The sequence below is a fragment of the Vipera ursinii genome (genome assembly GCF_947247035.1).
Source record: "Vipera ursinii genome assembly, chromosome: 3".
NCBI classification, from domain to species: Eukaryota; Metazoa; Chordata; class Lepidosauria; order Squamata; family Viperidae; genus Vipera; species Vipera ursinii.
This window is the reverse complement of record NC_139516.1, coordinates 5,465,332-5,486,452: the sequence shown is the minus strand read 5'-3', so window position 1 is coordinate 5,486,452 and position 21,121 is coordinate 5,465,332. Positions and strand designations below refer to the sequence as shown.

Below are 21,121 nucleotides of genomic sequence, written 5' to 3'. Positions count from 1 at the left end.
AGTCTCTTCTTAAACAATTCCCAGTGATGAAGCGCCCACGATTTCTGGTGGCAAGCTGTTCCACTGGTTGATTGTCCTCACTGTCAGGAAGTTTCACCTTAATTCCAGGTTGTTCCTCTCTTTGATCGTTTTCCAATCATTGTTTTCTCGTCCTTCCCTCTGGTGCTCTGGTGAACAACCTGGGCCCCCCTCTGCCCCGTGGCAGCCCCTCAGATGCTGGAACACTGCTATCATTTATTTATTTTATTTATTTATTTATTGTATTTTTATACCGCCCTTCTCCCGAAGGACTCAGGGCGGTGTACAGGGCAATAAATACAAAACAGGATACAAAAGTTAAAAGCAATTAAATAAATGCCCAAGGTTAAAACAATAATTAAAACGTATTTAAAACCCTAACCCATCAGATCATGTCTCTCCTGTAATCATAATCATAATAGTAACATTGGAAAGGACCTTGGAGGTCATCTAGTCCAACCCCCTGCTCAGGCAGGAAACCCTATACCATTTCAGTCTCTTCTTAAAAACTTCCAGTGTTGGAGCATTCACTGCTTTTGGAGGCAGGATGTTCCACTGGTTAATTGCTCTAACTGTCGGGAAGTTTCTCCTTAGTTCTAGGTTGCTTCTCTCCTTAATTAGTTTTCAACCCAAGTCCTGCAGCCGTTCTTCGTATGTTTTAGCGTCCAGGCCTTGGATCATCTTAGTTGCTCTTCTCTGAATTTTTTTCCAATCTCTCAACATCTTTTTTGTGATACGGTGACCCAGATTGGCTGCAGTATTCCAGGTGTGGTCCCTGTAAGGTTTTATAAAGCGGTACTAATGCTTCACGTGATCTTGATTCTATGCCTCTGTTTATACAAACCAGGACTGTGTTAGCTTTTTTGGCTGCTGCTGCACACAGCTGGCTCATAATCAAGCGATCGTCCACTGGGACTCCAAGGTCCCTCTCACAGTCGCTGTTTTTAAGTGAGTTTAACTGAGCAGCGAAGGTGGTGGAGAAATCTGAGCTTCCTTCAGGACCAAAAAGCCGCCGCAACAGAGAGTCCCCATATTCTCGTTTTTGTTTTTTGGGAAGATCTAACTTCAAGGTTTTTTTTATCTCTCAATACCAAGCCGTTTAGGCAGATCGTCATAAGCTGGTTAAAAAGCTTTTGGTCACCGTCAACATTTGCAGGGCTACCATTAGATCCAGCCCTTGGACCTTGGTGGTCCTCACCATTGAATACAGGAAGTCCTTGGCTTACAACAGTTTGTTCTGGTGACCAATCAAGGGGAATATTTGTAGTTCAGGTTGAAATGAAGGGTCCTTGGCGCTCTCTGAGCCTGGCTGTTTTCTTACATTTCGTTACCAAACCGGGTAACATCATCAGGGCTAAATGAAACGTCTGCAAGAAAACGACCAAGCTCAGAGACCATCAAGGACTCCTCATTTACTGACCATTTGAAGCTCTTTGAGTTTGGTTGTCTCTTGGTAGAGGTTTCATTACCCAACGAGGTAAAGAGAGAGCAAGCCTCATTCCTTTTTAGCATCAATGATGTTACCTAGTTGGGTCATCAAATGTCTGCAAGAAAGCCAAGTTCAGAGAGCATCCAGGAGCACACAGTTGTCTTCCTCCTCCTCCTCCTCACTTAATGAATGGTTGTAAGTCGAGGACTACCTATACAAGGGAATACTTGCAGCTGAGGATTGAACTGTGGGGTCCTTCGTGCTCTCTCAGCTTAGTGGTCTTAGTATACAGGTGGTCCTCGACTTACGACAATCCGCTTAGTGACTGTTCAAAGTTACAACAGCACTGGAAAAAATGACTCAGGACTGTTTTCACACTTATGACCACTACAGCATCCCCACGGCCATGTGATCAAAATTGAGACGCCAACTGACTCATATTTATGACGGTTGCCCAGTCTGGGCTCAAGGGATCGCCTTTCGCGGCCTTCGGTCAAGCAAAGTCAATGGGGGAAGCCGGATTCTCTTAACGACCGTGTGTCCCGATTTTACAAGTGCAGCCATTCGCTTCACAACCGGGGCAGGAAAGGTGGCAAACTGGGGGGTGGGGTGCTCGCTTAGCAGCTGTCTTGCTTAGCGACAAGAAATTTTTGTCGTGCAGAGAAGCCGATAAGCGTGGGATCCATTCTGAAGACCTTCATCCCTTCTGGAAATCGGCTTCTACATTTGGTTTGCGTGTTTGAGAGACCGGCGGTAGGACGGCAAGATTGAGGAAGGAAGCTCCAGATATGGCCGCCAAAGCTACCAACCAATGAAAAGGGCCCAGGTGGGGTTAAGCAGGAAGAGGAACGCCGCCACTCTTTGTGGGCCAAAAAAGGTAGGATTGCAAACCCCCCTCAGCTTCTTTTCCACCGTGTCCTTCCAAAGCGTCCCAAAATGGTCCGTCAGATCTTCCCAGATGCAGGACAAGGGAGAATTCTTCTAAAAGCTGCCGCGTCTTAAGAGTTTCAACATGTCGGCTGAAAGTCCTAATGAGCAACAATAAGACGGGGACTCTCTCGGGCCCCACCCTTCACTTCTGCACATTGCCAGGCTTCTCAACCACTTCCTCACTGCGGTCACGGCCTTGTGTCTAGGAACGCTTCTTGATAGCTCTCCAGCGGCGGCTGCAGCTTTCCCCAAAAAGGCCTTGGGTCTTGCGTTTGTTACGCCATTTCCGCCATCACGCCCTTTCCTGTTAAGTAAGTTCTTTCTTGCTTCCCTCTCCTTCTCTAGTTTTCTACCACATTGGGGCCCTTCTCCTCCTCCTTCTTCTTTTTCTTCTTCTTCTTCTTCTTCTTCTTCCAAACGTATTATGACCAGCTTAGGAAGAGAGCTCATGAAGTCTTGGAGAAGCCTTCAGGATGGCTAGATGGGATGGTCTGGGCCATGGAGCAGGTACGGTGTGGTGCTCCCAACTCTTCAATTCTTCTCCTTGGTCTGAAGGTGCGAGGTCTACACTGGGTTTGCTACCAAGATGGGCATGGTTGGAGAAAGGGGTAGGACCAAAAGGAAAACGAGAAAGTTCTAGTGGAATGGCTTGCCTTCAGACGTTGTGGGTGCCCCATCCTTGGATATTTGGTATAGAGTTTCCTGCTTGGGCAAGGGGTTGGACTAGAAGACCTCCAGAGGTCCCTTCCAGTCCTATGATTGTATGTTCTAATTGGGTGGAAGATCGTCAAAGAGAGATCTTACCTTGAATTAAGGAGAAATTTTCGGACAGAACAATCAGTGGAACAGCTTTGCCTCCAGACGTTGTGGGTGCTCCGTCACTGGAAGTTTTCAAGAAAAGATTGGACGGCCACCTGTCTGGAATGGTACTATAGGGTCTCCTGCTTGGGCTTGGGGGTTGGACTAGAAGACCTCCAAGGTCCCCTTTTCAACTGTCAAATTCTGTATTTTGTATTCTCAACATATAATTCTGCCTCTTCCTAATCGATGTTGGAGAACGGGTTGAGTGAAATCTACCGTAGTTTTGCAAAGTGGACTACTTCTGCCTTTCCATGGGTGTACTTAATTTCTATTTGTGATTTATGCTGGCAGGGCGAATGAAAATTGGTAATAGCTTTGCACATGTGCCAAATGTTAACAGCGTGCCAACAGGCCGGATCTATGTCTCTTGTTCATATTTCCATGCCTTGGTTGGCCCCACCACAGGTTGGAAAAGAAAATAATGAAGATGTGATAGAGGAGTTTTTAGTAGGTCACAGACTCCTGTTTCGTTTGTTTTAAGATTTCATTTTAGCTCTGCGAATTCAGGCCCTAGTTTGCTGGGTGAGGCTCAAGAGTTTAGTGTGACGTGTAAAGCTTTCACCTCTTCCCTTGTTTGACAATGTCTCTCTATACCAGGGGTAGGCCACCTTGGCTCTTTTATGACTCGTGGACTTCAACTCCCAGAATTCCTGAGCCAGCATGGCTCAGCTTGGAAAACTCTCCCTTTCCCCTCAGCGTGGCTGGCTCAGGAATTCTGGGAGTTGAAGTCCGCGAGTCATAAAGCGGCCTAGGCCTAGGCCAGGGGTAGGCCACCTTGGCTCTTTTAGGACTCGTGGACTTCAACTCCCAGAATTCCTGAGCCAGCATGGCTCAGCTTGGAAAGCTCTCCCTTTCCCCTCAGCTTGGCTGGCTCAGGAATTCTGGGAGTTGAAGTCTGCGAGTCATAAAGCGGCCTAGGCCAGGGGTAGGCCACCTTGGCTCTTTTATGACTCGTGGACTTCAACTCCCAGAATTCCTGAGCCAGCATGGCTCAGCTTGGAAAACTCTCCTTTTCCCCTCAGCGTGGCTGGCTCAGGAATTCTGGGAGTTGAAGTCCACGAGTCATAAAAGAGCCAAGGTTGCCTATCCCTGACCTATACGTATTGGATTCTTGCTTTATACAGATAGCCCTTGACTTTTATTTATTTATTTATTTATTTTATTTTATTTTATTTTATTTAAATTTTTATACTGCTCTATTCCCGAAGGACTCATATTTAGTATATTTAGTTGATTTAGTGACCGTTTGAAGTTACAACGGCACTGAAGAAAGTGGCTTATGGCAATTTTTCACAGTTAACAACTGTTGCAGCATCCCCCTGGTCACGTGATCAAGGTTCAGAGGCTTGGCAACTGGCATGTACTTACAGCGGTGGCAGGGTCCCAGAGTCACATGATCCCTTTTCGCCACCTTCTGACAAGCAAAGTCGATGGGGAAGCCTGATTCGCTTAACAACCGGGCTACTAACTTAACAGCTGCATTGATTCACTTAACAATTATGGCAAGAAAGGTCATAACACGGGGCAGAATTCACTTAGCAACTGTCTCACTTAGCAACATAAGTGTTGGGCTCAGCAGTAAGTCGAGGACTGCCTCTATTTGGGCTTCAGATATCAGCAGGTCTTAAAAGGCTACAGTGACGTGACATAGGCCATAATCGTAATTGCAACAACGCCGTGAGTTTGATTCCTGTCTCCCCGCCCCCACCCTGGAGTCGCCACCGTTATCGAGATGGTTTTATCTCAGATTGTCCAGGAGATAAATCAGATTTTAAAGTCTTTGCACGCGTGTTTGGATTGCAGAACATAGAATGGGGAAATTGCTTTGATGTGCACTGTACGTCAGCCATCAGGATATCAGAACATCTCATTTTTTTTTTATTCTGGGGAACTTGATAGGCATGGTTGAAGAGTCATCTTAAACTATAATCTCCAATTAGACATCCTGGCTTGTGATGCTTTTCATAGCGGAGATGGTCTTTAGAGATTTTAAATCCTTGTGCCTTATAGCTAAGTAGCATCTAAAGGCTTGAGATTAATAAAGCATGCAGTTTTATCTTTTGAACCCGGGTTCCTTACTGCTTTTTCAGCAAAGATCTTTTTATACCCCCGGAAGCTTTTCGATAGTCTAAATTCTTTGCAACCGGGAGAGTAGAATAGGGTGAGATAAAAACGCCATTAAAATTTTCAAAGAAGTCATTAAAATCAGTTTTATGTATTCCTCCCAGTAAAAGCAAGAATCCGGATGCTTTGATTTAAGATGTTTCTTGCACTTCTTTGTCTCTTGCAAAGTTTGAACTTGAATTTCTGTTTGAATTTCTCTACCTGTTCTGCCACTGCTTTTAGCCAAATTCCCTGGTCAGTTTGGCTTCGGTGAGCTAGGAAATCCTAGGGTTGTTACAACAACTGTTAAGAAGATCTCAAATTGAATAAAGCTGTTCATTCATTAAGGAACTGGAGCCTGCTGTTCCTCAGACAGACGCCTTGACTGTGTTCACACAACGCCTTTTAACTTGGACCAGTGAAAACCCTGATGGCTCTATTCACAAAACCTGCATTGAATTCTGGTTTGGGTTTTTTGGGAGGGGTGAATGCAGGCCTTCTGCCACCTTGGCGTGGGAAGTCCTGTGCCAAGGCAAAAGAGAGTTTAACTCAGGCTAGGTTACCTTCTGTGTCAATGCAGTTCAGGTTAGGTGAGCGTGCTGTGTGAACGCAGCCCTTGTGATACACTCGAGAGGACGATGTGCAGCTTTTTTCCTTCTTGGCAGTTGTGAGATGAGGTTGAGGGTTGCCCTTTTTTACCCAGCAGTCTGCTCTCCAAGGTTTGAGGAAGACGCCATAGTTATGTTCCTCAAACAGAACACGCAACGCTGCCTCGGCTTGCAGCCAGCGGAGGCGCGTTTTTAACCATGCTTGTTCGCACCCTTGCACAACCGCTGGGCAGTGTTGCAGACAGGTGCTGCCTCCATGTTTCTGCACCCTCTTGAGATCAAAATCCAACACATCTCCGTTTGGGAAAGTTCATTTGGCGCCCTGCAAATCTCCAGCTTTTCAGTCGTGAATCCATTTTCCCCGTAAGTTTGGGAAATTGGAGCTTTCCTTCTGCAAGACGCACATTTAGTCCCCAAAGGTGCTTTTTCAAAAGGCGAGCGGACTTTTGTTTTTTCTTGAAGACTTTTCCTTAAAAAACTTCCTTTCTCTTTGAAGAACCGAAGAAGCTTCTTGGATGAGAAGCGAAAGGTCTTCAAGGAAAAACAAAGTCCAGTGGCCTTTTGAAAAAAAGCTCCTTTGGGACAACCCTGACCTGTATGGATTGTCAGAAAATCTAGTCTTGATAAAGAGCCTCCAAGATATATTAAGACAAGTTTCCCCATCCCCAAAACACTCCAGATAAGCTGCAGTCCAGCTCTGATCATTATCAACCAGCATTGTCTCTTAACCTCCACGACCAAATCCTAAACATCTGGCATCCAGTTGTGGAAGGCTGGACTAACTGCTTTGCTCACAGGATGGAGGCTGAGGGCTTTTGCTCGGTCCTCAAAGTCTTACATTTTGTGCAGTTCACACATGCACAAAACCTACCTAGCTCTGTCGATTCAGACCAGACGAACGACTTATAAAATAGCAAGGTAGACTTTCGAGCCCTGACTTCAGTACAGGCTAGTCCTCGAGTTACAACCGTTCGTTTAGCGACCGTTCAAAGTTTCTAGTTCACTGAAAAAAGTGACTTGTGACCGTTGTTTCAGAGTTACGACCGTTGCAGCATCCCCATGGTCACATGACCAAAATTCAGGCATTTGGTAACTGGTTCATGTTTACGACCGTTGCAGTGTCCCAGGGCCACGTGATCTCCTTTTGCAACCTCAGTGGGAACAAGCAAACTCAATGGGAAGGCCAGTTTCACTTAACAACTGGGTGACTCACTTAACAGTGATTCACTTTACAACTGTGGCAGGAAAGGTCGTAAGATGGGGCAAATGTCTCACTTAACAAGAAATTTGGAGCTCCATTGTGGTCGTAAGTCGAGGACTACCTGTGTACTTTCTCACCACTCAGATTAGACCAGGGGTCTTCAGACTTGGCACTTTTATGACTTGTGGACTTCAAGTGCCAGAATTCCTCAGCCAGCATGGAATTCTGGGACTTGAAGTCCACAAGTCATAAAAGCGCCAGGTTTGAAGACCCCTGGATTAGACACCATGTGTGACTGTTGTTGAACAATGCTCCTAAGATAGCCCTCGACTTAAATGACCACAATTCAGCCCAAAATCTTCAGGCAGTTGTTAAGTGAGTTCTGCCCCACTTTATGACCATTTTTGCCAAATATGCTAATAAATAACTGGTTATTAAGTGAATCGTGCAGTCATTAAGCAAATCTGGCTTCCCCCATTGACTTTGCTTGTCAGAAGCCGACTGGGAAAATTTACAGATGGTGGTCACATGATTCCCCCTCCCCCCCCCCTCCGGGACAGTGCAATCGTCATAAATACATGCCAGTTGCCAAGCGCCTGATTTCTGATCAGGTGACCATGGGGATATTGCAATAATCGAATGGCACTTTCCTTCAGTATGTCATTGTAACTTCAGACAGTCACTAAACCAATGGTTGTAAGTTGAGGACTTCCTGTATTTGGGTTTACACAGGAGTGTCCTCGATTTACAATTTAAAAAAAAAAATCAAGATGGTGGCTGCAGTGGTTCTGCCTGACATTCTCTGTTTCAGGTGGAATTTGACTTCCTCTTGTGGCCATTTTGATATTTTGGGGGGGCACTTCTGGGTTCATAACGCACATTTTCCAATCCGAGAGCCAGCGTTACAGATGGCCTTAAACTCATCTTGCTTCAGTGGCTGGGCTCCAGAAAGCAGATGTGATCAAGGCCTAAAGCTAAATTAATCCTTTCCACGTACATCTCTTTTCATTTCAGTTATGGTTGGGGCAATCTACCCACTCCGCTGCATTTAATCTGTTCCTCCAGCATGTTCAAAGTTAATTTTGGGATTTCTGCAGGGCACATTCAAAAGGATATTTATGTAGGAGGCGGAGTGAGTGATTCGTCTGGCCCTCTCTTATCTCGAATTCTGTTGTGACCCCCCATAAATCTCTGGGGGTTGCATTCAGACAATACTGTCCTCAAATCAAGGCTTAGTGGCTGCAGTTGTAAAATGCAGTGGCTGCAAAACTCTAACCAACCACAAGGGGAAAAGAAATGGTTAAGCTGTTGCTGCCCCCTTGTGTTCATCTGAAAGTTTGCACTTCGGATCCAGGAATTAAATTTGGTTCATCTGCATTTTAATTTTCTGGGGCTGAGCCTGTTGCACAAACAGACATCTGCTTTGGTTAGCTAAGGGTTCGGTATCTAATGCAAACCCAGAACATGGTTTAATTCAGTAATCAGGTTAAGTACCATCTTGGAATTTGGGAAGGGGTGACTATCTGTGGAGTGGGCGAGGGTTGTTGAAAATCCTTTGGTTTTATCCAAACTCTGCCATTAGGAATATAGGTAGAAAGATCGTCAAAATTTAGATTACTTAACAATATGGTTTGTTGTTTGTTTTAACCAGTGATGGGATTCAGCCGGTTCGCACCAGTTCAGCAGAACTGGTAGCTAAATTTTGTTGAGTTCGGAGAACTGGCTGAATGCACCCCTGGAGGAGGCCTGCCAGGCCTAGAATGGCCCGCCGGAAGTGTGGGGATGCCACTTCTGGAAGTCTGTTCTAGGCCTTGGAGGCCTGGAGGAGGCCTGCCAGGCCTAAAACGGCCCGCCGGAAGTGCAGGGATGCCACTTCCGGAAATCCGTTCTAGGCCTTGGAGGCCCAGGCAGAAAACCAATTGTTCTGGGATTTGAATCCCACCACTGGTTTTAGCCACTGTTTCTACAGCAAACTGCTTCAGTATGCTTTGGCAGAGTGTTTCTGGACAATGGCATCTTTAAGATGGGTGGACTTCAACTCCCAGAATTCCCCAGCCAGATATGCTGACGGGAATTCTGGGAATTGAAGTCCGCCCACCTTAAAAATTGGCAAGGTTGAGAAACAGAGGAATATGAATGTATTGGGCGCGTTGAGATAGGAGAGAAAACAATTTGCATTATAGCAATACTTTGACTTAGGTTTTTCCTGAGACTTTTTTTAAATGTACAAAAAATGTATACAGGTAGTCCTCAACTTACAGCAGTTTGTTTACTGATTGTTCAAAGTTACAACAACATTGAAAACCTGACTTACGACCAGCTTTCACACTTACAGCTGTTGCAGCATCCCCACGGTCATGTTAATCAAAATTCAGACACTTAGCAACTGACTTGTATTTATGACGGTTGCAGGGTCCCGGGGTCACGTGATCCCCTTTTGCGACCTTCTGACAAGCAAAGTCAATGGGGAAGCCGGATTCACTTAACAACCGGGTTACCAACTTAACACCTGCAGTGATTCACTTTAACAATGGTGGCAGGAGAGGTCGTAAAATGGGGCAAAACTGACTTAACAAATGCCTTGCTTAGCAACAGAAATTTTGGGCTCAACAGTGGTCGTAAGTCGAGGACTACCTGCATTGGAGAGGAAAGACTCTTTAAGTGCACTTAGAAGTGAAAGTTCCCTGCCAAAGTATCGTATGTCAGGAAAAGTTACATGAAAGATAGATTTGGTTGAAAGCCTGAAGGAAAAAAAAAGGAGGAAAGGGAAGCTTGCTAAAATTACATGCACAGGCTTAAGTTCTTAAAATCACTTGCAAAGTGGCAAGACGAACATGGAGAAATAGTTTCCAGTGGCAAATAGAAATAAGAGAATTTCTCCACTGGTTTGTGACAGATGGATAGCTTCTGATGTAATAGTGAAGACATCAGACTAGAAACATGGAGGCTATGAGTTCTAGTCCTGTTTTCAGGCATGAAAGCCAACTGGGTGACTTTGGGCCAATCACCAGGAGATGGTGAGTTCTAATCCTGGTTTAGGCATGAAAGCTAGCTTGGGTGACTTTGGGTCAATCACCAGGAGATGGTGAATTCTAGTCCTGCCTTAGGCACGAAAGCTGGCTGGGTGACTTTGGGCCAATCACCAGGAGATGGTGAGTTCTAGTTCTACCTTAGGTGTGCGAGCTGGCTGGGTGACTTTGGGCCAATCACCAGGAGACAGTGAGTTCTAGTGCTGCCTTAAGCAGGAATGCTACTTGGGTGACTTTAGGCTAATCACCTGGTGACTGGAAGATCTAATCCATTTTAGGCATGAAAGCCAATGGGTAACATTGGGCCAATAACAAAGAGATTCTGGGTTCTAGTCCTGCCTTAGGCCTGAAAGCCAGCTGGGTGACTTTGGGCCAATCACCAGGAGACAGTGAGTTCTAGTGCTGCCTTAAGCAGGAATACCACTCATTTCTACAGTTGCTTTAGGAATGAAAGCTGTCTGGGTGACATTGGGCCAATCACCTAGAGACTCTGAGTTCTAATCCCGCCTCAGCCATGAAGCCAGCCAGGTGATCTTGGGCCAGCCACTTTTTCTCAGCCCTAAGAAAGAGCTAATGGCAAACCACTTCTGAAAAACCCCACCAAGGAAACTACAGGGACCTGTCCAGAATCAAGACATGATTGAATGGGTGTGTGTGTATGTAACAGATACTTGCTTGACTATTACTAGACAGTTCTAGGCGGAGCAGCAGTTTGCAGACCTTGCTGGTCCATTACTTGGATGGGTGACTACCAGAAGACCCTTACATGGTAGACTTGACTGGAAAGTGGTAGTACGAATACCACTTTATAGTGCCTTGGTAAGACCACACGTGGAATATTGCATCCAGTTTAGACTCTAGAACAGGGGTCTTCAAACTTGGCCCTTTTATGACTTGTGGACTTCAGCTCCCAGAATTCTTCAGCCAGCTGAGGAATTCTGGGAGTTGAAGTCCACAAGTCATAAAAGGGCCAAGTTTGAAGACCCCTGCTCTAGAAAGAGGGAAGAGAAGAGCAACCAAGATGATTAGGGGGTTGGAGGCAAAAACATACAAAGAACAGTTGCTGGAACTGGGTATGTCTGGTCTAATGAAGAGAAGGACCAGGGGGGACATGATAGCAGTCTTTCAATCTCTCAGGGGCTGCCCCAAAGAAGAGGGAGCCAAGCTATTCTCCAAAGCGCCTGAAGGCAGGACAAGAAGCAACGGATGGAAACTAGTCCAGGAGAGAAGCAACCTAGAACTGAGGAGAAATTTCCTGAGAGAACAATTAACCAGTGGAACAACCTGCCTCCAGAAGTTTTGGGTGCTCCAATACTGGAGACTTTTAAGAAGAGACTGGACAACCACTTGTCTGAAATAATACCGGTTTCCTGCCTGAGCAGGGGGTTGGACTAGATGACCTCTGTGGTCCCTTCCAACTCTTTGATTCTGATTTATCCCAATGGAAGATAAATCTTGAACACCCTAAGGACTACTGGCAAGAAAGTAGTTGGAGACTTTGAAAGGATAAATTAATGGAGACAGCCTAACAGCCTATCCAGCTGTCGTGTTGCATGATGTCCAGCGGATGAAGACATAGACAGATGTGCAGTTGTTCTCTTTTCAGTGACAACGTAGAAATCCAGACCCAGTTTGTGACTTTGGAGCTAACAAGCAGCCATCAAAAAGGAATCATCGGTAGCTTGCCCACCACGATGTCGTCCAGTCCTCTTTTGAAGTCCTCCTGCACTGATGATTTGCACCACGTCTCCCAACTGTGATTTCTTCTGTTGAGTAGACCTACGCAGCTTTTGCAATCAGGCCCACAAAAGCCAGCTAAATGAGGAACCAGCCACATGGGCTTGATAGTCTCCCCCAGGTAGCTTTCCCAACCTCAAGTCCACCACCAGCACCCATGCCAAGCAGGAGGCTGTTCAGAGATGGTGGGCAGCGAGCCCAGGATTATGGGTCCCAAGGTTTTTCAAAGTCCATTTGGGCTACAGAGAGAATTGCCTCAGCCAAAGCCCCCCCCCAAAATAAAAACGGAAGTTTATTTTGGGTAGCGACATGCCAGCAGTTATCTGAAACACCCTCTTAAAAGAGGAAGAAGGAAGAATGTGCTAACTCTGAAGAGGAACAAAACGATGAAAAGCCGGATATTTCCCAAGAAGAGAAAATAGGATCTTTTTTTTTTTAAAGCATTTTAAAGGGTTTTGTTCTGGGAAGTTAACAGTTGCATGCAGCAGGAGACTCAGCACTTAGTAGCGGTGTTACCAAATAGAGCCGTGTTTCTCAACGTTGGCCCCCTGAAGATGTGTGGACTTCAACTCCCAGAATTCCACAGCCAGCCGTGCTGCGGAATTCCTCATGCTGGCTATGGAATTCTGGGAGTTGAAGTCCACAAGTCTTCAAGTTGCCAAGGCTGAGAAACATCGAATAGAAAGTTGGAGCTTGGACAGTGAGATAGCTTGTGGTAGGTGAGGAAAGAGTAATCAGTAGTTCAGCCTGGATTTGCTTGCCCCTATGAAAGAACCAGGGGAGTCCAAAGCAACCTTAGCTTGTCGGAGAAGCTAAGTAGAATTGACCCTAGTTAATCCTTGCATGGGATGGGATCTCTTGCTTGAGCAAGGGGTTGGACTAGAAGACCACCGAGGTCCCTTCCAACACTGTTGTTCTGTTATTCTGTTAAGTCTAAGGATGATATCCCAAGCCTTAGGGCAGGGGTAGGCAACCTTGGCTCTTTTAGGACTCGTGGACTTCAACTCCCAGAATTCCTGAGCCAGCTGCACTCAGCTTGGAAACCTCTCCCTTTCCCTTCAGCCTGGCTGGCTCAGGAATTCTGGGAGTTGACGTCCACGAGTCACAAAAGAGCCAAGGTTGCCTACCTCTGCCTTAGGGCAAACTGGAAATCTACGTCCTGGAAGAATTAAGAACCGAACAACATTGTATGGTTAGAATTGGTCTGACACTACACTATAGCTAGTCCTTGACCACAGTTGAGGCCCACATTTTTTTATTTTTTATTTTTATTTTATTTTAATTCCATTTATATCCCGCCCTTCTCCGAAGACTCAGGGCGGCTTACAAGCTTAGCAGTAGCCTTCCTTCTATGTATATGCCTGCTTCTTAGGGCTTTCATACACCCCCCAAGCGGCATTATTACAAAGTCAGCTTAATTGCCCCCAACAATCTGGGTCCTCATTTTACCTACCTCGGAAGGATGGAAGGCTGAGTCAACTGCTGCTAAACAAGGCAGTTGTTAAATGAGTCCTGCTTCATTTTACAATTTCTCTTACCACAGTTGTTAAGTGAATCGCTGCAGTTGTTAAATCAGTAGCGTGGGTTGTTAAGTGAAGCTGGCTTCCTCATTGACTCTGCTTGCCCTCCTCCTCCTCCTCGCAAACCCTACATCCTTCTTGCACTGATGATGTTACCTAGCTGGGTAATGAAACGTCTGCAAGAAAACAACCAAGCTCACAGAGCACCAAGGACCCCCTCAGTTCAACCCTGAGTAGAAATAATTGTCTTCTCTCCAATCCACATTTTTGTCAAGAAAAGAAGGTGTCGGTAAACGCTTGGGGCTGAAAGCAAGAGCCAATTCTGAACACCTTCAGTGTGAAATCACACACAGTGTGACTGCATTGGAGTGATGCATTTAATGGCTAGCTGGGGATTAGGGAAGTTAAAATTCGGCATTAGCTGGCTGGAAAATTAAAGGAGGAAGGAGGGGACAGAAGAGAGATCAGGTTATTAGTATTTTAGGGGTTTAGACTAGGTCAGGAGCACACCCATCTGTTTTTTCCCCCAAGACTGAGATAAGAAGAGGTGGCAGTGACTTAGCAACGGGATTAGGTGTGACGGGCAATTTCCTATTACTCAGAGTTTTTTCCTTTCCTTTTGCCTGCCTTGCCCTCACCCCAATGCATAATAAGCCTTATTTTTCTAAAGCCGTCTGCGTGCGTGAAAACAAAGAGAGCAGAAAGCTTTACAGCAAAAGGGCCGTGTAGCATCCTCAGCAACAGCCCTTAGACTTATATGCCACTTCACGGCACCTTACAGCCCTCTCTGTAAGCGGTGTTACAGAGTCAGCCTCTTGCCTCCGACAGTCTGGGTCCTCATTTTAACCGGCCTCGGATGGATGGAAGGCTGAGTCAACCTTGAGTTGATCAGGATCGAACTCCAGGCTGTGGGCAGAGTCAGCCTGCAGTGCTGCATTCTAACCACTGCACCACTATGGCAGATATTTTAATTTTACAGGGATTTTTTAATTCCCTGTAAACCGCCCTGAGTCCTCAGGGAATAGGGCGGTATATAAATGTAACTAAATAAATAAATAAATATAGACAGACAGACAGACTTCTCTGAATGGTTGACAGAGTCAGCATATTGCCCCTGACAATATGGGTCCTCATTTTACCGGCCTCGGATGGATGGAAGGCTGAGTCAACCTTGAGTTGATCAGGATCGAACTCCAGGCTGTGGGCAGAGTCAGCCTGCAATGCTGCATTCTAACCACTGCACCACTACGGCAGATATAGCTAGATAGGCAGACAGTCCTCTCTGAGCGGTTTACAGAGTCAGCCTGTTGCCCCCAACAATCTGGGTCCTCATTTTACCGACCTCAGAAGGATGGAAGGCTGAGTCAACCTTGAGCCAGTCGTAGTCAAAAGATGTAAGCATGGTTATCTGAAGAGATGGGGGTGTCACGGGTCTTCACCTGACCCATGACATCCTTGTGCAAAGGCTATGCAATCACAGGTAGTCCTCGACTTACGAACACAGTTAGAATTAGAATTAAAATTTATTAAATTTATATGCCGCCCTTCTCCCTAAGGACTCAGGGCGGCTCACAACAATAAAAAGTTAAAAAACATAAATTACAAAATTTTAAAAAAGAATGAAATCATAAATGTAATAAATACATAACAATTCACCCAATAAAATCTAATTAAAAACTATAGTCAGTCCAGGCCCGATGGTTGGAACAGCCATGTCTTCAGGTCACGGCGGAAGGACCGAAGGTCAGGGGCCGTCCGCAGCTCCAGAGGCAACTCATTCCAGGGGGTCGGCGTGCCCACAGAGAAGGCTCTCCCCCTGGGCGTCACCAGCCGGCATTGCTTATAGCCGATGGAACCCTGAGGAGGCCAACTCTGTGGGAGCGAACCGGGCGATGGGAGGTAGACATTGGCAGCAGGTGGTCTCGCAAGTACCCTGGGCCTAAGCCATGTAGGGCTTTAAAGGTGATTATCAGCACCTTGAATCGCACCCGGAGGGCAACCGGAAGCCAGTGCAGCTCGCGCAGGAGTGGTGTAACATGGGAGTATCAAGAAACTCCCATAAGCACCCGCGTGGCCACATTCTGCACCAGCTGAAGCCTCCGGGTGCACTTCAAGGGCAGCCCCATGTAGAGAGCATTGCAGTAATCCAGGCGAGAAGTGACAAGGGCGTGGGTGACCGTGCATAAGGCATAGTTGAGACCCAAAGTTCTGTGGCTAAGTGAGACAGTTGTCAAGCGAGTTTTGCCCCATCTTACGACCTTGCCCGTTGTTAAGTGAATCGTTAAGTTGGTCACACAGTGGTTAAGTGAATCTGGCTTCCCCCATTGATTTTGCTTGTCAGGAGGTCAGAAAAGGTGGTCACATGAACCCAGGACACTGCAGTCATCATAAATACAAGTCAGTTGCCAAAGAGTCAGAATTTTGATCACAGCCCCTGTGAGGATGCTGCAGTGCTCATAAGTGTGAAAAAGAGTCATAAGAGTCCCCTTTTTTTGGTGGTGAAATTTTGTCACTCAATGAACTGTTGTAACTCAAGGACTACCTGTAACTGTTGGCATTGGTGCGAGGAGGTTGTGTGTGCCCTGGGGAAGACAGTGTCTAGATGGTGGAAAGGACAGTGGAAAGGAAATGGGGATGTCTTTAACTAATTTAATTGGGTTTTAGTTTAATTTCAGGGACTGTAATTTAATTATAGTTTTTAACTGCTTTTAATTTTTGTATGCTATGTATTTTAATTCTCCCTGTAAACCGCCCTGAGTCCTACGGGAATAGGGCGGTATATAAATTTAAATAATAAATAATAAATAAATAAATGTCTTGGTTTGATGAGGAAGTTCTAGATCAAGGGTAGGCAACCTTGGCTCATCTATGACTTGTGGACTTCAACTCCCAGAATTCCTGAGCCAGCATGGGGGAAATATGGCCCCTTCATGACTCGTGGACTTCAACTCCCAGAATTCCTGAACCAGCCATACTGAGGGGAAAGGGAGAGGTTGCCATGCTGAGCCATGCTGGCTCAGGAATTCTGGGAGTTGAAGTCCACAAGTCATGAGGGGGCCAAAGTTTCCCCCATGCTGGCTCAGGAATTCTGGGAGTTGAAGTCCACAAGTCATGAGGGGGCCAAAGTTTCCCCCATGCTGGCTCAGGAATTCTGGGAGTTGAAGTCCACAAGTCATGAGGGGGCCAAAGTTTCCCCCATGCTGGCTCAGGAATTCTGGGAGGAAGTCCACACGTCGTAAAAGAGCCAAGGTTGCCTACCCCTGTATAGATCTCATCGTGATAAATGCTGATTGATGCATTCCAAAAGCAACTTGACATTTTGACTTTGAAGGTGCCTCAAAATGCGGCAGTTCACTGTTTCTCAACCTGGGCAAGTTTAAGATGGGAGGACTTCAATTCCCAGAATTGCCCAATTGAAGTCCACCCATCTTAAACTTGCCAAAGTTAAGAAACGCTGCAGTAGAAAAATAATAACATGCGTTATTATAAATGTTTTGGGGAAACAATGCTGATTAGTTGGACCTTCAGTCTCATCTAGCAGGTCACTTTCTGTAGGTGTGGGAGGCTCTTATTTCTCCTTAGTTTCACGTTGGAGCACCCACAAGTTCTGAAGGCAAGCTGTTCCTCTGGTTAATTGTTTTCACTGTCAGGAAGTTTCTCCTTAGTTCCAGGTCGCTTCTCTCCTTGGTTAGCTTCCATCCGTTGCTTCTTGTCCTGCCTTCAGGCGCTTTGGAGAATAGCTTGACTCCCTCTTCTTTGGGGCAGCCCCTGAGATATTGGAACGCTGCTATCCTGTCCCCCCCTGGTCCTTCTCTTCATTAAACTAGACATACCCACTTTCAGCAACCATCCCTTATATGTTTTAGCCTCCAGTCCTCTGATCATCTTTGTTGCTCTTCTCGGCACTCTTTGTAGAGTCTCAACCTCTCTTTTATATGGTGATGACCAAAACAGGATGCAGGATTCCAAGTATGGTCTTACTAAGGCAGAGGTCCCCAACCTTTTGGCCACCAGGGACCGGTTCCATGGAGAGTAGTTTTTTTTCCTACGGACCAGACGGGGCGTGGTTATGTATGCATAAAATTAAAGTTTGGGAATTGCTGCTTAAGGCACAGACTGCTGCGTTTGCCTATCCGCCAAGCATTCCCTAACAAGGCAAGCCACTAGTAGATATACGGAAAGCGACTCCACTCCTCCTAGCCCTGATGATGTTATCTAGTTGGGTAATGAAACATCTGCAAGAAAACAAGCTCAGGAGCCCCAAGGACCCCGCAGTCGTTTTCCTCCTCTTCCTCCTCGTCACAAAGCCCACTCCTCTCTAGTCCTGATGATGCTACCTAATTGGGTAAAGAAATGCCTCTTCTATTGGTAAAAATCACTCTGTGTGTAGCAACCTAGAACTAAGGAGAAACTTCCTGACAGTTAGAACAACTAACCAGGGGAACAACTTGCCTCCAGAAGTGGTGAATGCTCCAACACTGGAAATTTTTAAGAAGAGACTGGACAGCCATTTGCCTGAAATGGTATAGGGTTTCCTGCCTTAGCAGGGGGTTGGACTAGATGACCTCCAAGGTCCCTTCCAACTACTACTACTACTACTACTACTTATTATTATTATTATTATTATTATTATTATTATTATTATTATTATTATTATTATTATTATTATCAGAAAACACACACACCCCGCAGTCGTTCCTGGCCCCAAACCTTCTACGGCATGATGGTCCCTGTGCACGGGGATAGTCATCTTGGAAAGATCACACGATGTCCACCGAGGCAGAGCCGAGCTCCCTCTTGTTTTGCGTTGTCCAGTTGTTCCAGGCATATTATTGCCGACTTTTTATTACAGACATTCCTTCCAAGCTGTTTTCTTCATTGCTGTCAACTGTTCCTTCGTGGGTGGGCCCGGAGAGACTTTTCTCACTTCGCACATTCCTCCTCTTCTGCGTCTGTGGAGAGTCTCTTTAAGACATCCTGTGCAATCGGCTCGTGATCAGAACGAGGATCTGGCTATAATATTAACACAGCCACTGGGGGAAATCAGCGGGGCCTTGGCAGATAACTAGCTGGATTGGCTAAAGGATTCCAAGCGTATTATTATTATTATTATTATTATTATTATTATTATTATTATTATTATTATTATTATTATTATTATTATTATTATTGTTAAAAATTATCAAAATACAAGCAGAGCCTTTTTTTTTTCACCCAAGCATTTGGAGAAATGGGATATTTGTTCTCCCAGTTGCGATTTCTTCACCCTGCCACTTTTCCAAAATGGGTTGTAGACACCAGCGCCAGGTGTAAATAGAGCTTCCCCATGAGTGGAGTTTTAAATCTCGACTGCGCCTGCAGTATATGTAGTCCTTGACCTTATGACCATAATGGAGCCTGTCCATTACAGTTGTAAGTTATGATTGTAAAATGGGAATAATAATAATAATAATAACAATAACAATAGAGTTGGAAGGGACCTTGGAGGTCTTCTAGTCCAACCCCTTGCTCAGGCAGGAAACCCTATACCATTTCAGACAAATGACTGTCCAGTCTCTTCTTAAAAAAATTCCAGTGTTGGAGCATTCACCGCTTCTGGAGGCAGGTTGTCCCACTGGTTAATTGTTCTAACATGTTTACATGTGTGCATACGGGGCCGTGAGCACACGCGTGCTGCAAGTGGGACGGGGCTAGCACCCGCGTGGTACTAGCCCTGCCCCTTTCTTGCGTGGCGCAGCGCTTTGCTTCCGCGTAGCACGGCGGCATCCATTTTTGCACCTTGCAGCGCAGCATGGCAGCGGCCCGTTTTTGCGCCCCACGGTGTGGCAGCGGCCCGTTTTTGCACTCCGTGGCACGGCGTTCTGTTTTTGCTCCCTGTAGCCGTGGCACTAGCGCAAGTGAGAGGGTGTGCGCACACACTGGCCAGCCTGTCCCGTGGCCCAGTGGCCAGCAGACCATTACCGGGCCGCAGCCCACAGGTTGGGGATCCCTGCACTAGACCATGGGGAGTTTTCGCCAAAACAACGGAAGTAAATGCTGGCTTTCGGCAAAAGTGCTGTAAATTGCAGTGACGTAACCACAGGAAGCTGCGAAAAGCCATAAATGCAGGCGAGTTGCCAAGCATCTGAAAGGCAATCATGCGACTGGGGGGGGGGTGTTTGTCATAACTACAAACGGTCACTCAATAGTTTTAAGTCGAGAACTACCTGTATCCTAAGTGACTGTTTTTGATGGTGCCCGCATTAGGCCTCACGGTGTTTTTGCAAACTATTATTTCACGCAGCCACTTTATTTTTGTCTGTTTTATTCATTTCTATTATATTTACATTCGTCCACATCAAACAGAACGTTATTTATATTTTATTTTATTTTATTTTATTTTTTATCATTTAAAACGTGTATCTATTTGATAAGTCTCTCTTCGTGGCAGAAGTTTGCTCTTTCTTAATTCTGGGTCAAGGAGCTTCTTAAAGATCCAACAGTTGAGGCGGAAGGGAAATAAGTGTGCGGGGGGGGGGTTGAATTATAATAATAATAATAAGTTGGAAGGGACCTTGGAGGTCATCTAGTCCAACCCCCTGCTCAGGCAGGAAACCTTATACCATTTCAGGCAAATGGCTGTCCAGTCTCTTCTTAAAAACTTCCAGTGTTGGAGCATTCACAGCTTCTGGAGGCAGGTTGTTCCACTGGCTAATTGTTCTAACTGTCAGGAAGTTTCTCCTTAGTTCTAGGTTGCTTCTCTCCTTGGCTAGTTTCCATCCGTTGCTTCTTCTCCTGCTTTCAGGTGCTTTGGAGAATAGCTTGACTCCCTCTTCTTTGGGGCAGCCCCTGAGATATTGGAACACTGCTATCATGTCACCCCTCACCCTTCTCTTCGTTAAACTACACATACCCAATTCCAGCAACCGTTCCCTATATGTTTTATCCTCCAGTCACCCAATCATCTTTGTTGCTCTTCTCTGTACCCTTTCTAGAGTCTCGACATCTTTTTTACATCGTGGTGACCAAAACTGGATGCAGTATTCCAGGTGTGGCCTTACCAAGGCCTTGTAAAGTGGTATTAGTACTTCGTGCGATCTTGATTCTATCCCTCTGTTAATGCAGCCTAGCACTGTGTTGGCTTTTTGGGCAGCTGCAGCACACTGCTGGCTCATATTTAAGTGATTGTCCACTAGGACTCCGAGATCTCTCTCTCAGTTGCTACTATTGAGCAATTGTAACTGAAGGTTGGGGTTAGGCTTAGGGTTTGGGCTAGGATGAGGGAACAATGAGATAAGAGGATTGGGAGGGACCTTGGAGGTCTTCTAGTCTAACCCCTTTGGTGGAGCAGGAGACCTTATACCAGAGTTCTCCAACTTTGCCAGGTTGGCAGCCCAGAGCAGTTGGGGGGAGGGGGGAATGATTTTGTGGTGGTGCGTGTGCATGCCTGCTACGTTCATAATGACACTTGCATGAGTGGGAGGTCGCAAACACCCGCAAGGGGACTTGCGCGAGTGGGGCCGTGAGCGCCCGCAACAAGGTTTGCATGAATGGGACCCTATGCACACGCCAGCCGGCCACTCAGGTGTCCCACTAGCAATCAGGCCACGGCCCGGTAGTGTTGGGGACCCCTGCCTTATACTATTCCAGAGAGATGGTTGTCTAATTCCAGACAAACATTTGTCCAGTGGAAAAAAATAAGAGAC

General features: G+C 46.0%; 1 protein-coding gene across 3 annotated transcripts in view; it reads left to right on the top strand.

The window, feature by feature from the left end:
- Positions 1-21,121, top strand: part of RGS19 (regulator of G protein signaling 19) — a 63,470-nt gene that overhangs the window by 20,348 nt on the left and 22,001 nt on the right. Inside the window, exon 1 of one of the 3 annotated variants that reach the window (XM_083360995.1) lies at positions 2,287-2,324. The exons of 1 other annotated variant lie outside the window; for it this stretch is intronic. The gene's annotated coding sequence lies outside the window, so the exon portion shown is untranslated. Of the gene's footprint in view, positions 1-2,286; positions 2,325-2,578; positions 2,885-21,121 lie in introns of those variants that run through there. One more of the 3 variants, XM_083360994.1, reaches the window with a different exon arrangement.